This window comes from Jaculus jaculus, chromosome 3 (assembly GCF_020740685.1).
Source record: "Jaculus jaculus isolate mJacJac1 chromosome 3, mJacJac1.mat.Y.cur, whole genome shotgun sequence".
In the NCBI taxonomy this organism is placed as follows: Eukaryota; Metazoa; Chordata; class Mammalia; order Rodentia; family Dipodidae; genus Jaculus; species Jaculus jaculus.
Genome location: NC_059104.1, coordinates 167,213,767 through 167,232,328, shown reverse-complemented (window position 1 = coordinate 167,232,328; position 18,562 = coordinate 167,213,767). Strand labels below are relative to the sequence as shown.

At 47.1% G+C, this 18,562-nt stretch overlaps 1 pseudogene; it reads left to right on the top strand.

Moving 5' to 3' along the window:
- The first annotated feature begins 11,386 nt into the window (after positions 1–11,386).
- LOC105944045 lies at positions 11,387–12,326 on the top strand (annotated as a pseudogene).
- The last annotated feature ends 6,236 nt before the right edge of the window (positions 12,327–18,562 follow it).

Below are 18,562 nucleotides of genomic sequence, written 5' to 3'. Positions count from 1 at the left end.
AGGGCAGTTGGAAGCTTGCCAGGACGGGGGGTAGCAGGGGCACAGATGGCGCATTGCACTGCTGACTGGAGAGACCCAGTGGTAGAGCGGGAAATACGTGGGGCTTGACCTCAGAGGGCGGGCGGGGGGGGGGGATTTCCTCAGTTCCCAGGTGGCCAGGACGGACTCTGGAGGGAGCCCAGCCGCTCTGTAGCACCTGACACACCTCGCTCGCATGCAAAAACTTGGGTTATTTCATTCTGGTGAAGGCAAGGTTTGTTTTCTTTTTTCTTATGGTTTTTTGAGGTAGGGTCTCACTCTAGCCTAGGCTGACCTGGAATTAATTACATAGTCTCAGGATGGCCTCAAACTCACGGTGATGGTACCACCTCTGCCTCCCGAGTGCTGGGATTCAAGGTGTGCACCACCACATCAGGCTAAGGCCTATTTTCTGATGAAAGGTTCAATTCCAGCCCGATTTAAAGCTGACCGCTAACACTGATGTCAAAAGCTCTGGCTCAGGGCTGGAGAGATGGCTTAGCGGTTAAGGTGTTTGCCTGGAAAGTCAAAGGACCCAGGTTCCATTCCCCAGGACTGATGTTAGCCAAATGCACAAGGGGGCACACGCGGCTGGAGTTCATTTGCAGTGGCTGGAGGCCCTGGTGTGCCCATTCTTTCTCTTTCTCTGTCTCTCTCAAATAAATAAAACTTTTTTTAAATCTCTGACCAGGCATGGTGGCACGTGCCTTTAATCTCAGAAGTTGGGAGGCAGAGGTAGGAGGATCACCGTGAGTTTGAGGCCACCCTGAGACTACACAGTTAATTCCAGGTCAGTCTGGACCAGAGTGAGACCCTACCTCGAATAACAAAACAAAAAAAGCTCTGGCTTCAGGCCCAGCTCTGGCCCTAACCCCTGGGCTTACTCCACCATGGGAGGCCATTATTCTCAAGCATTTTGTGAAGACTGAATTCCTGCTGTGTACTAGGGACCTCTGCTCTCAGCATCAGTAACAACCGGGTCCCAAATCCCAGAGGAGTCCCCTCCGCCAGGACAGTACATCCAGTAGCAATCTGTCCAGAGCCGAGGCCAGAACTGCACCTCAGCTACATCCAGGGCTGGGGGGGAGAGAGAACTGGAACCCTCTTTACCAGAAGACAATCTGCCCTCCTGCCGGGACGGGAGTTGTTCTGTGATTCTGCCTGTAGACCCCAGGTAAGGCCACAAGGGGGCGCTGGAGACGAGGATGTGTCCTTCCCAAGCGAGCGGTCTCCTCTCATCTGGGCTCTTACCCGAACTCGAAGCTCCAGATAGTAAAATGAACCCAGAAATTCTCAGGACTAGACATCTAGAGCATTTACTCGGAAAACGGACAGAGGCCCACGGACTTGCTCACACAGCCCATCAACTTTTACCCGGGGCATGCTTGTTCTTGGCAGCGGGAGAGGCTGCCAAATTCAATGCTACAAGTCCCTAGAGCTTGCAACGTGATCAGGGAGGCAGAACTGCAACGCACTCACGTTTTTAAAAAGACCTTTGCCTCCGCCTATATTCCAGAAGGTTCTAGACATTGCTGTCGCCTGTCGGGCAGCAGAACCAGCCATGTCCTCCCTGCCAGACTCCAGCAGCTTTCTGCTCATGCTGTTGAATCTTCCAAATCATTCCCTTTTTAAAATGTTTAAGATCTTCATCATCATCATTATTATTAAGATGTTTTGTATGGATACATTATGTGTTGGTACCCTCTTTTCCCTCATCTCTGTCCCGATTCTTTCGGAGACGATCCTCAATGTGCTTGGAGGTATTCCCTATAGGGTTGTGGTTTATGTTTTGTGGGAGCAGTAGTCAGTTACTTTGGGGGGGGGAGGGAGGGAATACCTCTGGACATGATGTCTCAACCTGTGGCTCTTAGAATCTTTCTGCCCCCTCTTCTGCAAAATTCCCTGAGCCGTGGTGGGTGAGTTTTTAGTCTACTTCAGTGATGAGCTCTTAGGAACCTCTGGATCTCTGATTTGGTAGGTGTTGAGTGTCCTCAGGGTCTGTCTCCTTCACCCTGGCGCTGATTATCAGGTTCAGCTGGAAGCAGCACTCTTGCTCCTCTCCCCAATTCCTCCGTGGTTTCAGCTGTGGCTTGGCTGAAGTACAAGGGGTCCTTTTATCTCCTTGGGTCCGCTATTTTTGTGCACCCTCCCAAGCAAGTGGTTTGGAATTGAGGACCCAGAGGCACTTCAATCAGGAAGGCAGAGCAAGGGGCCTGTTTCCCAGGGTCCAGGTCGCCCCAAGCCAGTAGCAGGGAAAGCCACTTGACTGGGGAACTGGGAGGGGCCTCATTTCCTTTTTCATTCCTAAGAGATGAGTCTATCCCAAGACATGACACATAACATCAGCACTATCCTGGTACCTCCCTGAGCCGATCCCCGAGTTCTGCATCTTCTGAACAGAGGGGATAGGTACCTGCATATCTGATAATCATTCTTGGGCCTGGCCCAGGGCCACTATCAGGAAACCAGTGCTGTGACAGCCGGTCAAGTCTGTACGTGTAGAGCAGAAGCAGATGTGTACCATGAGTGGATGTGTTCCAAGAAAACTTTATTTTTTAAAGTTTTTTTTTTAAATTATTTATTTGCAAACAGAGAGAATGGGCGTGTAAGGGCCTCTAGCCACTGCAAACAAACTCCAGATGCATGCACCACTTTCTGCATCTACCTTACAGGGTGCTAGGGAATCGAATCAGGGTCGTTAGGCTTTGCAGATAAGTGTCTTAACCATTGGGCCATCTCTCCAACCCCAAATAATTCCCCAGGGCCCCGCATAAGCCAGATGCACATGGTGGCACATTCTTCCAGAGTTCGTTTGGAGTGGCTGGAGGCCCTGGCATGCCCAATCTCATTCTCTATCTCTCATAAATAAATCAATCATGTACTTTTAAAATGAAAAGAAATAAAATATGTAACACTTTTCTTAGGGGTAGGAGAATGTCAGATTAATAACATTGGAATTAGACTGCTCTAGAATTTCAGTTCAATACTGGAAATGTGACCTTGGATGAGTGATATTTACTAGCCTCACCTTTCTAATCTCTCAGCACTGTTGCTAGGATACACAAGAACTGCTTACTACAATGCCTGGCACGTACCACACAGTAAGCATTGTTTCTTAAAACTTAAGCTTTGCTGCACACGGTGACACTAGTAGGGTAGACCCAGAAGTATCAAAGTTCAAGGTCGGGCTGGAGAAAAATAGCTTAGTGGTTAAAGCACTTGCCTGCAAACCAAAGGACCAAGGTTCAATTCCCCAGGACCCACATAAGCCAGATGCACAAGGTGGCACATTCATCTGGAGTTTGTTTGCAGTGGCTGGAGGCTCTGATGTGCCCATTCTCTGTCTCTTTCTCTCTCTACCTATTCTCTCTCTCATAAATAAATAAAAATAAAATAAAAATAAAGTAATTTATAAATTTTATTTATTTTATTTATTTATTTGAGAGCGACAGACAGAGAAAGAGACAGAGAGAGAGAGAATGGGCATGCCAGGGCCTGCAGCCATTGCAAACGAACTCCAGATCTGTGCGCCCCCTGGTGCATCTGGCTAACAGGGTCCTGGGGAATCAAGCCTTGATCTGGGGTCCTTAGGCTTCACAGGCAAGCGCTTAACCGCTAAGCCATCTCTCCAGCCCAGTAAAATATTTTTTTAATCATTTTTTTAAAATTTATTTGAGAGTGACAGACACAGAAAGAAAGACAGATAGAGGGAGAGAGAGAGAGAATGGGCACGCCAGGGCTTCCAGCCTCTGCAAACGAACTCCAGACGCGTGCGCCCCCTTGTGCATCTGGCTAACGTGGGACCTGGGGAACCGAGCCTCGAACCAGGGTCCTTAGGCTTCACAGGCAAGCGCTTAACCGCTAAGCCCAATTATTTTTTTAATTAAGAAAAAGAGTTCAAGGTCATCCTCAACTATATAGTGAGTTGGCCATCCTGGACTGCATGAAACAATCTCATAAAAACAAAAACAAAAAAATCAAAAATAGGCTGGAGAGATGGCTTAGCGGTTAAGGCATTTGCCTGCAAAGCCAAAGGGATCCTGGTTTGTATCTCCAGGACCCACATAAGCCAGATGTACAAAGGGAAGCATGAGTCTCGAGTTTGTTTGCACTGGCTGGAGGCCCTGGTGTGTGGCCCCCTCCCTCTTTGTCAATTAAATTTTTAAAAAAGCAAAAATAAGAAAACCCATCTTTTCTCTCTAAAACTCTTTCAGTAGTTCCACTTTGAAGCATATTTTATCATTCTTTAATAAATCAACAAATTTTAATGAGTAATGTTATGAAAAAGGAAACTATAATTGTTTTCATTCTGTTTATAGGAAATGATTATACAAAGAACAGTAGAAGATTTTTTTTTTGCTTGTGGATGGTATGTGTGGTATGTGTTGTATGTGGTGTGTGCGTGGGTGGTATGTGTTGTATGTGGTGTGTGTTGCTGTGGGTGAATGTTCCGGTGAGATGCCCATAGGCTCACCTGCCGTGGGTGTCTTGCTTTGGGTGCTGATACTCTTCCACCAGTTCTTAGTTGAGCTGGAGTCTCTTACTGACCCTGGATCTTGTCCCTTTTATTTTATTTTGTATTTTTATTTTATTTTGTTTTTTTCAAGGTGAGGTTTCACTCTAGCCCAGGCTGACTTGGAACTCACGTTATAGTTCCAGGTTGGCCTCGAGCTCACAGTGATCCTCCTACCACTGTAGCCTGAGAGCTGGGCCATTTTTATTTTTTTCATAAACTTGGTGATTCTATGGTCTCAGCTCCTCTGTGGGACTAGGGTTACAGACACGCTCCCTATTGCCGGGCATGCTGGTGCACGCCTTTAATCCCAGCACTCGGGAGGCAGAGGTAGGAGGATCTCCGTGAGTTCAAGGCCACCCTGAGAAAGTTAAGTCCAGGTCAGCCTGGACCAGAGTGAGACCCTACCTTGGAAACCAAAAGACAAAACAGACATGCCCCTTGGCCATGCCTACTTGTTGATGTGGGTCCTGGGGACCAAACTTAAGCAGTCTCTCAGGCCCCCTCAATTCCTCATGCTTGCACAGAAAGTGCACCTAACAGCTGAGCCATCTATTCAGCCACATGACAAGATTTTTTTTTTAACTTTTATTAGCATTTTCCATGATTATAAAAAAAAAATCCCATGGTAATTCCCTCCCTGCCCCCCCCCCACTTTCCCCTTTGAAATTCCATTCTCCATCATATTTCCTCCCCATCACAATCATTGACATTACAAGATTTTTAAAAATCCTTTTTTTAAACTGACATGTAGATCAGTGGAACAGAATAGAGGGCCCAGATGTAAGTCCAGGTAGCTATAGCCACCTGATATTCCATAAAAATGCCAAAAATACTCATTGGAGAAAAGACAGCCTCTTCAGCAAATGGTGTTGGGAAAGCTGGATATATATCTGTAGAAGGATGAAAATAGATTCTTCTCTCTCGCCATGCACAAGAATTAAGTCCAAATGGATTAAAGACCTTAACATCAGACCTGAAACTCTGAAACTGCTAGAGGAAAAAGTAGGGGAAACCCTTCAACATATTGGTCTTGGCAAAGACTTTCTGAATACAACCCCAATTGCTCAGGCAATAAAACCACAGATTAATCACTGGGACCTCATGAAATTACAAAGACTTTGCACTGCAAAGGACACAGTGAAAAAAGCAAAGAGGCAACCTACAGAATGGGAAAAAAATCTTCGCTTCCCTCTGTGCCTTCAGGCAAGCGTTAGTCTCGGGGTGGGGAAACAGCTCCGGGTAAGCACTAGCCTAGCATGTACGAGAGAAGTGCCAGCCTTGAAAAGGTAGCCCTGTTTCTGCTATCGGAAAGCAAATAAAAGCAACCCCAACCTGTAAAAGAAACGGAGACTGGTTTTGCTTTGGTTTTGAGATGTCCTGTCAAAAATGTCCCCTTCCTTCCACTTCTCAGAGCTGGCTGGTGTTTGGCCTGTGCCCAGACTTCTCGCTGGTTCTCTCTGTGCTCCGTGCCCTGTCTCCATGCAAATGCTCCCGTTCCTCGGTCCAGTTGCCTCCTCCATATTCCTTTTTTTTTCTTTAAAATATTTTATTTTTATTTATTTGAAAGAGAGAGAAAGAGTCAGAGTGAGAATGAGTGCACCATGGCATCCAGCCACTGCAAACAAACTCCAGAAGCATGAGCCACCTCGTGCGTCTGGCTTACATGGGTCCTAGGGAATCAAACCTGAGTCCTTTGGCTTTGCAGGTCAGTGCATTAACCACTAAGCCATCTCTCCATCCCTCCTCCACCCTGAGACTACATAGTGAATTCCAGGTCAGCCTGAGCTACAGTGAGACCCTACCTCAAAAAACAAAACAAAAAACAAAAACAAAAAATTATAAGCTAAAAATACCCTCCCCCTTCCATAAGCTGCTTCTGGTGGCGTGTTTTGTCTCAGCACTGAGAAGTTAACTGCTACGCTATTGCTGGGACTGTTCCATGTCAGGAGGTATGAGGGTGCCACAGTTTGGTTCTTGCATGTTCCCCCAAACCCACGTGCTACAGTCTTGTATCCAAACCCATAGAAGGTGGTGGAGGCTGGAGAAATGGCTTAGCTTGAAGATCCAGGTTCCATTCCCCAGTACCCAGGTAATCCAGATGTGCCTGGTGGCACGTGCGTCTGGAGTTTGTTTTCTGTGGCTGGAGGCCCTAGGACACCCAAATTCTCTCTCCTAAATAAATATATAAATAAATAAAATATTGCTGGGCATGGTGTTGCACACCTTTAATTCCAGCACTTGCAAGGCAGAGTAAGAAGGATAACTGTGAATTCAAGGCCATCCTGGGACTACAGAGTGAATTCCAGGTCAGCCTGGGCTAGAGTGGGACACTACCTTGAAGAAAAAAAAAAAAGAGAGAGAGCGAGAAGGTGGTGGAACTCATTTAGGAAGAACTACCTAGTGACCTAGTGGAGGGAAGTTAACTCACTGGGGGTGTATCCTTGAAACAGATGTTGTTTTGGGACCACTGTCCCTTCTCGTCTCTATTTGGCTTCCAGCTGTGCACGTCCCAGAAGTGAACAGGCATTCTCCGCCAGGGCTCCCACTATGAGGTGCTGTGTCGTCACAGGCCCAAAGCAGCAGGTCCAAGGAAGTGACCATGGGTTGAAATCTCTGAAACCATGAGCCAAAACAGACCTTATCCTTTATTAAACTGATTATTTCGGGTGCCTTGTCATAATAAGGGAATACTCAGTAACCACAGAAGGCCTCTGTATGTCCTAAACATTCACCCACCCAAGCATTTATCCCTCATGGACTTCATTCATCCAGACATCTGCTCATGGGAGCTTGTGGGGCCCCCTCATGTCAGAATGCTGGGGTTTCCAAGAGAGGGCAAGAGCCAACGCTCACAGTGTGACGGTGACTGACATACACTAGTCAGTACAACTACATACATGGATCCATCTCTTGAAGAGAGGCCAGAGAGTCAAGTGGGAGCCCAGAGGAAGCCACAATCAACTGAGTCCTGGGAAGGCTTTTCCAGGATGTGAGTGTGAAGGGGAAGGAGGAGCAATGCTGTACCAGGAGCTGCCCCTCTGGTTGGCTGGGTAAGTGTGAACTGTTTGAGGTCTCACCTTGGTTTTCCAGTTCTCACTTGTGTCTTTTACAAAGCCACGGATCTTCTAGCCCTGCCCCTTCAAAGCTACTGCTCCAGGAATGCCTGGCCATCATTATTTTTTAAAAAAGATATTTTTAAAATTTATTTTAATTTATTTATTTGAGAGTGACAGACACAGAGAGAAACAGGCAGGCAGAGAGAGAGGATGGGTGCGGAAGGCCTCCAGCCACTGCAAATGAACTCCAGACGTGTGCGCCCCCTTGTGCATCTGGCTAATGTGGGTCCTGGTGAATGGAGCCTCAAACCGGGGTCCTTAGGCTTCACAGGCAAGCGCTTATCCACTAAGCCATCTCTCCAGCCCAATTTTACTTTTTTTATTGTTAACAACTTGCATGATTGTAAACAATATCCCATGGTAATGCCTTCCCTCTCCCCCACTTTCCCCTTTGAAACTCCATTCTCCATCATATCCCCTCCCCATCTCAATCAGTCTCTCTTTGATTTTGATGTCCTGATCTTTTCCTCCTCTTATGATGGTCTTGTGTAGGTAGTGTCGGGCACTGTGAGGTCATGGATATCCAGGCCATGTTGTGTCTGGGGGAGCACGTTGTAAGGAGTCCTACCCTTCCTTTGTCTCTTACATTCTTTCCGCCACCTCTTCTGCAACAGACCCTGAGCCTTGGAAGGTGTGATAGAGATATTGCAGTGCTGAGCACTCCTGTCACTTCTTTCCAGCACCATGATACCTTCTGAGTCATCCCAAGGTCACTGCCATCTGAAGAGAGAAGATTCTCAACCAAAAGGGAGAATAGCATTAATATTGGTATGAACATTAAGAGAAGTGCTTACTGGGCAGGATATATTATATCCATTTAGCCAGACAGCAGCAGACATTACATCCCTAGGGCTCATGACTATCTCTGTTTTAAGTTTTCAGTATCAGGGATGGATCCCCTCCCATGGAGCGGGCCTCCAGTCCTATTAGAAGGCAATTGGTTTCCACCATTACAGACGTGCCACTATTGCACCCGTTGGCTCATTTGGCCTGGCTGACAAAATTTAAGACTTGCAGTGTCCATTGTTGAGTATCTTCACTGGTGATTTCTCTCTCTCCCATTGAACTGCATGCAGAATGACTTCTTCCAGCTTTCTGTCAGCTGGTCTACATGAAGGAGGTTATCAGCTCAGCTCCAGCAGGATTTCACAGTGGCCTTGCAGCCCAAGTATGTGGAGTCTTCGGCAATAGGGTCTTACCATTTATTGCTGGTGGGAAACCAAGGGCCTTGGGCAATGGCCTGTAATGTTTTGGGGGCATCAGGGACCACCCTGGCCAACAACTCATTGGAAGGTATCCCATCCCTGGCACTGAAAATTTTCTAGTAACAATCTATATCTCCTGAGTTCCATTGTCCAAAAAAGTAGGTTTCCATATGATTTATTTATATAATCTTAGATTTTTTTAAATTTTGTTTATTTTTATTTATTTATTTGAGAGAGACAGACAGAGAGGGAAAGAGGGAGAGAGACAGAGAAAGAAAGAATAGGTGGGCCAGGGCCTCCAGCCACTGCAAATGAACTCCAGACATGTGCGCCCCCTTGTGCATCTGGCTGACGTGGGTCCTGGGGAATCAAATGTGGGTCCGTTGGCTTTGCAGGCAAATGCCTTAATGGCTAAGCCATCCCTCCAGCCCCCAAGCCATGTTTTAAAGTGATTTACTAGGACCTATGATCAAGTTCTCCATGCAGTTAGGGCCTTCTCAACTGCCATCCTCTGTGCCCACTGCCCTCCTTGCAGCCTTTCCTTCAGCCTTGCCACACGGGGCTCATGCCAGGTCCTCTACTCTGGCTTATGCTGCTCCTTGTGCTTAGAACTCTCTGTCTCCTCTCCCCTCCCTGGACAACGCATCAGCGCTAGGAACTTCCCCTGTGTGCCCTTTCTGTACTTTGAACATTGGCTCAATTATCTTGTTTAGCCCTTAAGGATCTGGGAAGTCCTTCCAGCCGGGTTTCTGTCTGAATCGTTTCCTTAAGTGCATCGCCCACTTTGTCTAAGGGCATTTGACTGAATAAGAGAATGAATGGAAGAAAGGGGCTCCTTTGAAAGGAAGGGGATAGGTTTGATCTAATTAAGTCGGGGACACGACAAGGTCTCATTTAGTCAATGCATCAGGCATAGGGTAAGAAAAGGAAGAGGTGGGCTGGAGAGATGGCTCAGTGGTTAAGGTGCTTGCCTGCAAAGCCTAACAACCCAGGTTTGATTTCCCAGGACCCACAGAAAACCAGATGCACAAAGTGGCACATATGTCTGGAGTTTGTTTGTAGTGGCTAGAAGCCCTGGTGTGTTTGCTCTCTCTTGCTCTCTATCTATCTGCTTGCAAATAAATAATTTTTTTTTTTAAATGTTGGTGGGATGGACAGATGGCTTAGCAGTTAAGGTGCTTGCCTGCAAAGCCAAAGGACCTAGTTTCAATTCCCCAGGGCCCATGTAACCAGATACACATGGTGGGTGGCACATGCATCTGGAGTTTGTTTGCAGTGGCTGAGGGGCCTGGCACGCCCATTCTCTATCTCTCTCTGCCTCTTCCGCGTCCTCTCTCTCAAATAAATAAATTAAATAAATAAAAGTGTTGTTTAAAAAAAGGAAAAGCGGGGCTGGAGAGATGGCTTGGCGGTGAAGGTGTTTGCCTGCAAAGCCAAAGGATATGGGCTTGACTCTCCAGGACCCACGTAAACCAGATGCACAAGGTGAGCACATGCATCTGGAGTTCGTTTGCAGTGGCTGGAGGCCCTGGCAACCCATTCTCGATCTCTCTCTCTCTCTCAAATAAATTATTACTATATATATATATATATATATATATATATATATATATATATATATATATATGAAGCAAAATGGATTAGGGTAGTTTTGTTTTGTTTTTTTTTTTGCCCTGAATAAGGAATGTTTGATTTCATTACTGCCTTGGTCTGTTATCATAACAATATAATGAGACCAAGAATTTTTTTGTTTGTTCTTTTGTTTTTCAAGGTAGGGTCTCACTCTAGGCCAGGCTGACCTGGAATTCACTATGTAGTCTCAGGCTGGCCTTGAACTCACAGCTATCCTCCTACCTCTGCCTCCTGAGTGCTGAGATTAAAGGCTTGCACCACCACACCAAGCCTATTTATAAATTTCTTGCTAGGTATGGTAGCACAGAACCTTTAATCCAGCATGTCGGAGGTAGAGGTAGGAGGCTCACTGTGAGTTCGAGGCCAGCCTGAGACTGCATAGTGATTTCCAAGTCTGCCTGACCTAGAGTGAGACCCAACCTCAAAAATCAAACAAACAAAAAATAAATTTATAAATCATAAAAAAGTATTTGGCTGGGCTGGACAGATGGCTTTGCGGTTAAGCGCTTGCCTATGAAGCCTAAGGACCCAGGTTTGAGGCTTGATTCCCCAGGACCCACGTTAGCCAGATGCACAAGGGGGCCCACACATCTGGAGTTCGTTTGCAGTGGCTGGAGGCCCTGGCGCACCCATTCTCTCTCTCTCTCTTTTTTTTTATTTTTTTGGTTTTTTGAGGTAGGGTCTCACTCTGGTCCAGGCTGACCTGGAATTAACTCTGTAGTCTCAGGGTGGCCTTGAACTCACGGTGATCCTCCTACCTCTGCCTCCCGAGTGCTGGGATTAAAGGTGTGCGCCACCACGCCCGGCCATTCTCTCTCTCTTTCTCTCTCTGTCGCTGTCAAATAAATAAATATAAATAAACAACAACAAAAAAAAGTATTTGCTTCTTCCTCGGGAAAACACCAAATGGCGGATGACGCCGGTGCAGCGGGAGGGCCCGGAGGACCCAGGGGCCGGGCCTGGGAGGCCGGGGCGGCTTCCGTGGAGGTTTCAGCAGCAGCGGTCTCCGGGGTCACGGTCCTGGGCATGGCCGTGGTCAGGGCCGAGGCCGCGGGGCTCGTGGAGGCAAAGCCGAAGACAAGGAGTGGATCCCCGTGACTAAGCTGGGAAGCCTGGTCAAAGACATGAAGATCAAGTCCCTGGAGGAGATCTATCTGTTCTCCCTGCCCATCAAGGAGTCTGAGATTATTGATTTCTTCTTGGGCGCGTCCCTTAAGGATGAAGTTTTGAAGATCATGCCAGTGCAAAAGCAGACTCGCGCTGGTCAGCGTACCAGGTTCAAGGCTTTTGTCGCCATTGGGGACTACAACGGTCAGGTAGGCCTGGGTGTCAAGTGCTCTAAGGAGGTAGCCACTGCCATCCGAGGGGCCATCATCTTGGCCAAGCTCTCCATTGTGCCTGTCCGGAGAGGCTCCTGGGGGAACAAGATCGGCAAGCCCCACACAGTCCCCAGTAAAATGACAGGCCACTGTGGTTCTGTGCTGGTGCTTATCCCTGCCCCTAGGGGCACTGGTCTTGTCTCTGCCCCCGTGCCCAAGAAGCTGCTGCTGATGGCTGGTATTGATGACTGCTACACTTCAGCCAGGGGCTGCATTGCCACCCTGGGCAACTTTGCTAAGGCCACTTTTGACGCCATCTCTAAGACCTACAGCTATTTGACCCCCGACCTCTGGAAAGAGGCTGTGTTCACCAAGTCTCCTTACCAGGAATTCACTGACCATCTTGTGAAAACCCACACCAGAGTCTCAGTGCAGAGGACCCAGGCTCCAGCTGTGGCTACCACATAAGGGTTTTATACAGAAAAAAAAATAAAAGTGGATTAAGCCTGAAAAAAAAAAAGTATTTGGTTGGGAAATGAAAAAGCATGACTATCATTTGCTGGGTTTCTGGTCAGGGTCTTCCTGCTGTGTTATAACATGGTGGGTGATGTTGCAAGGGGAGATGGAGCAAGCATGCTGGCTTGGGGCTCTCTTCTTCTGTGTTTTAAAACTTTATTTATTTGCAAGCAGAGGAGAGAGACAAAAGAGAGAGAGAGAAAACAAAACAAAACAAAACTGGTGTGCTGGGGCCATCTAGCCACTGCCAACAAACTGCAGGCAAATGTGCCACCTTGTGCATCTGGCTTTGTGTGGGTACTGGGGAGCTGGGGAGTCAAACCCAGGTCGTCAGGCTTTGTAGGCAAGTGCTTAAACCACTGAACCATCTCCCAGCCTTTTTTTTTTTTTTTTTTTTTTTTCCCTTGAGGTAAGGTCTTGCTCTAGCCGGGCTGATCTGGAATTCATCATGTAGTCTCAGGGTGGCCTTGAACTCACAGCAATACTCCTACCTCTGCCTCCTGAGTGCTGGGATTAAAAGCATGTGCCACTATATCCAGCTTCCTTCTTTATATATATATATATAAAAAAAAAACACAAAACATTTGTTCATGAGAGAAGGTGGGGGGATAATGGGTATATTAGGGCCTTTTGCCACTGCAAATGAACTCCAGACACATGTGCTACTTTGTGCATCTGGCTTTATGTGGGTACTGGGGAATCAAACCTGGTCCATTAAGTGTTGCAAACAAGGAAGGGCTTTCAACCACTGAGACATCTTTCTCTTTCTCTTATAAATCCACTACTGCCACTGTGGGAGCCCCACTCTCATAAACTCTTCTAATTCTGATCACTTTGCAAAGGCCCCATCTCCAATATCAATGTATGAATTGGGGGTATTATGTTTCCAACATGTGGAGTTCTGGGGAGCACATTCAATCAACAGCATATACCTAATATAGTATTAGTTAGCTGTTAAAATACCAACCACATCTGACCCAAACAGATCTAAATTCCTATTGAGTTGTTTTTAAAGTCATCTTTGACCCCCCCCTTTTTTTTTCCCTTTTGGGTTTTAGAGGTTGGGTCTGGCTCTAGCCCAGGCTGACCTGGAATTCACTATGTAGTCTCAGGCTGGCCTCGAACTCACAGTGACTCTTCTTCCTCTGCCTCACAAGAGCTGGGTTAAAGGTGTGCGCCACCACACCTGACTTTTATGATGTTGTTGTTGTTATTATTTAGTTAAGATCTTGCTCTAGCCCAGGCTGACCCGGAATTCTGTAGTCTCAAGCTGGTCTTGAAATCACAGTGATCTTTTTATATTGGCCTGAGTGCTGAGATTAAAGCCACCATGCCTGTCTCTTTTAACACTTTTTTGTTTGTTTGTTTTCAAGGTTGTGTCTCACTCTAGCTCAGGCTGACCTGGAATTCACAATTCACTATATAGTCTCAGGGTGGCCTCTAACTCACAGTGATCTCCTACTTCTGCCTCCCTAGTGCTGGGATTAAAGGCATGCACCACCACATACGGCTTCCTTTTACACTTTTTAAGCAAAAAAAAAAAAAAAAAAGTTTGTGTATATATGTGTGTGTAGTATATGCACATGCATGTGCCCTTGTGGCTGGAGTTTCCTTTTAATGACTCCAGAGCTTTCTCTGTTCCCCTGAGGGACTGGGGGTTACAGGTGCATGTGAGCACATGCAGCTGGAGACTTGGACCGCAAAGTCTCAGGCTAAGCCCTCTATCCAGCCCCTCTTCCGTTTTGATGTCACATCTCTTTCTTTTTCTCTTCTCTGTTCCACTTCTTTCCTTTCCCTTCCTTCTTTCTTTTCTTTTCTTTCCTTTCTTTTTTTTTTTTTTTTTTTTTGCAAGCAGAGTGAGATAGAAGACAGACAGAGAAAATATGCTTGCTAGGGCCCCCAGCCACTACAAATGGACTCCAGATGCATGTGCCACTTTGTGCATCTGGCTCTGTGTGGGTACTGGGGAACTGAACTCAGGTCATTAGGCTTTGCAGTCAAGCGCCATTTCTGAGCCATTTCTCCAGCCTCTTTCCTTCTTTCTTTTTCTTTCCTTTTCTTATTTTCTAGCCAGAGCTCACACTATAGGTAGCCAAGGCCTGAAAATTATTATGTAGTCCAGATGGGTCTCAAACTCCTGGCAGCTTCTTGGGTGCTGGGATTGCAGGCTTGAGGCAAGAGAAGGAGTTCTACAGATGAAATTGAATGACTGATCTCAAGATGACATCGGGATGGGGGATCTAAATCCTATGTCAAATGTCTTCATAACGAGCGAAGAAAAGACAAAGGAGGCGGCCAGGGGAAGACAGGAAGAGGCTGGAATTGTGCAAACACAAACCAAGTGATTCCAGAGCCACCAGGGGCTGGGACAGCAAGGAGAGGTTTTTCCGTTTTGGTTTTTCAAGGTATGATCTCACTCTATCCAGGCTGACCTGGAATTCACTATGTAGTGTCAGGGGTGGCCTTGAACTCACAGTGATCCTCCTACCTCTGCCTCCCCCAGTGCTGGGATTAAGCCAGGCTGATCTTGACATATTGATCCTGGACTTCTGGCCTCCAGTACTGACAGAACACAGGCCTATGTTTGTGGTTACTTGATGCTGCCGCCCTGGCAAGCAAGTACAGCTTAGAACAGACATGCACTCTGTGAAATTCCCCCGGCTCTGGGCACCGCGTGAGCGAACTAGGTGAGACTGGGGATTTCCCAACAGCTCACTTCTCCACAAACACCTGACCACCACAAACACTCCATCCATTAGGAACTGCTCAGTGTTTAGAACAGGAAACAGTGCGACATGTAAGTGGACTAGATCCAAGGCATTTTTCCTGAAAGCTAGTAAGCTTACCTTAAATTAAAAAAAAAAAAAACAAAAAAAACTGGGCTGGAGAAATGGCTTAGCGGTTAATGCATTTGCCACAAAGCCAAAAGACCCCAGGATCCACATAAGGCAGATGCACAAGGTGGCACCTGTGTCTGGACTTTGCTTGCAGTGGCTGCAGGCACTAGCGTGCCCACTCTGTCTATCTCTCTCTGTTTCTCTTTCTCAAATAAATTAAATATAAACTATTTTATAAAACAGTTTGTGGCTGGGGTGGTGGTGCATGCCTTTGATTGTAGCACTTGGAAGGCTGAGGTAGGAGGATCTCTGTGAGTTCAAGGCCCTCGGAAACCACAGTGAGTTGCCCAGGCTGACCTGAAATTCACTACATAGTCTCAGCGTGGCCTTGACCTCATGGTGATCCTCATACCTCTGCCTCCTGAGTGCTGGGATTAAAGGCGTGTGCCACCAGCCTGGCCTAAAAACTTTTTTTTTAAGTGTGATCTATTGCACACCAAATTCTTTTTGGACACTTCACATGTCCTGGTTTACTATGGCAACACTCTTAGTATTTTACACACAGGGTAACTAAAGCGGGGGGCGGAGGTGCTGAGGGTCATACCTAGAAGAAAACTGCCAGTTTCTCCTGTCTGACTCTCTGAACACTGTGTTCTTCCTGTTTAGTCCGGGTGGTGGAGACATTTACAGACTAAGGGAGGCCGATCAATATCCCACAAAATGACTCAGTACTATTTATAGATGCAACTGTTCTAGCTTACAGCTATCATGATCAAAGAAGTCTTCGTGGAGGAAAGGGCACTTGAACTGTCACTTCACATCAGGACACTTCTTTCAGGCAACAGAGATCTGACATGAATCAGCCAAGATCCTTTGCTTGAGGAAGTCAAGTGTGTGTGTGTGTGTGTGTGTGTGTGTGTGTGTGTGTGTCCCAGAAGGGATGGTAGCTGCTTGTGTGTATCACACATCTATTAAAAGACAATGTTGGGGGCTGGAGAGATGGCTTAGAGGTTAAGGAACTTGTCTGCCAAGCCTAAGGACCCAGGTTCAATTCCCCAGTACCCATATAAGCACAAGGTGATGCGTACATCTGGAGTTCATCTGCAGTGGCTAGAGGTCCTGACATGCCCATTCTCTCTCTCTCTCCCAAATAAATAAATAAAACATAAAGAAAGAAGTTGAATAAACAAAATTGACATTGAAAAAAAAGGACAATGTTGGGCTGGAAGAAATAGTTCAGCAGTTAAGACCACTTTCTGTACAAGCATGAGGGCCTCAGGCCTGAGATACTTTTCCCTAGGACCCACATAAAACAGGCAGGCATGGTCATGCATGTCTGTAACCCCAGTCTCATACAAGAGCAGATACCCTCGAATCACAAGACTCAGGAAAAACACTGACATGGTCCAGAATCAGCAAGTGACTCTGGCTCAAATAAAAATAGGCACAAGAGCCAGGTGTGGTGGCGCACGCCTTTAATCCCAGCACACTGGAGGAAGAGGTAGGAGGATCACCAGAGTTCGGGGCCACCCTGGGACTACATAATGAATTCCAGGTCAGCCTGGGCTAGAGCAAGACCCTACTTTGAAACAAACAAACAAACAAACAAACAAACAAACAAACAAAGAATAGGCACAAGAGCCAGGTGTGGTTCTGCATACCTTTAATCCCAGCATTTGGGAGGCAGAGGTAGGAGCATCACTGTGATTTTAAGCCCAGACTGGGACTACAGAGTGAGTTTCAGGTCAGCCTGTGCTAAAGTTAGACCTTACCTTGAAAAACCAAACAACAAATAACAACAAAAAACGAAGTGATGGAGCTGGACATCCCATGTTTTGCACACCAGCACATGGGATACCACATGGACACATACACGTGAATATGCCACATACACAAACAAAAAATATAAAAATAACGAAAAACCAAAAAAATAACAATGTAGAGCTATCATCCCAGTACTTCCAGCACTGGGGAGGCTGGGACAGGAGGGTTGCCAGGAGTTTGAGGCTAGACCGAGCTACATAACAAGACCCTATGTAAAAACTAAAAATAAGGGCTGGAGAGATGGCTTAGTGGTTAAGGCACTAGCCTGCAAAGCCTAAGGATCCAGTTTAGATTCTCCAGGTCCCATGTAAGTAAGCCAGATGCACAAGGTGGCACATGCGTCTGGAGTTCGTTTGCAGTGGCTGAAGGCCCTGGGATGCCTATTCTTCCTCTCTTTCTCTTTCCCCCTTTCCTCTCTGTAATAAATACATAAAATAAAATAAAATAAAATAAAATAAAATAAAATAAAATAAAATAAAATAAAATAAGGAAACCAGGCGTGATGGTGCATGCCTTTAATCCCAGCACTCAGGAGGCAGAGGTAGGAGGATTGCTGTGAGTTCGAGGCCATCCTGAGACTACCTAGTGAACTGTAGGTCAGCCTGGGCTAGAGGGAGCCCCTACCTTGAAAAACCAAAATAAAAATTAAAAAAAAAAAATGAAAAAAACAAGTAGGACTGAAGCAAAGAGGCAAGATTTGTAACTCAAGAGGATCACAGAAGACTTTGGGAAGAATGAATCCCTGCCCCAAGCAGAGATTTGATTGGTAAGCAAACATGAGTCACATGCACTAAAGGCTTCCGAAGGCTTGGTATAAGTAGCCCGCCCGCAGAGGTGAGAACGTTTCCAGGTTGGCTGGCACACCATGTGGCTGGGCATACCAGTCGCTAGATGCGCGGAGGGGCGTGGACTTGCGGGTGGGAGTTGCTCGTGGGGTTGCAGGTGGGGACGCCCCAAGGATCTCTGGCCTCAGGTTCCACCACGAAGCATCCCTTTTCTGTCCGAATGCTTTGATGGGAACGCCTGGGGAAAAGACTTTAAGGAGCAGCAGATAGCGGACCAATCCCCGCCCTCCACCCGCAGGAGGCCTGTTACCATGGCTACTAGGTTAGGGCGGAAGTGGCTCAGGACAGTGCCTCTCACGAATCAGGTGACTCGCCAGACTTCTGCACGTGACACCGGAGCCCGGGCTCGCGCTCTACCTACCCAAGACACCGCCCCTCTTTCCTTTACAGACGATTGACAGCCATTTAAACCAATAGGTTCCGGAGGCTCCGTTACTAGGTCCCACCCCTTCATGGTGAAACAGCCAATTAGAATGGGATTTGAGGAAGCCACGCCCCCAGATTTCGCCCCGGTTTGACAGACGCAATTGAGGCCATCCTCGAGTCCCTCCGCCCCTTGTCCATTTGCGGCCGGCGATGGACGGTCCCGTTAGCCAATAGCGCGTCCTTCGGCTGCCGTTGGGTCCCGCCCCCTAGAGAGCGGAGCCAATGAGCGACCCGGATGCCGGCCGGGTGGAGGGGGTTGCACTGCGGTAATATGGCTCTTCCTTAGCCAGCGGCGGCGGCGGCGAGCG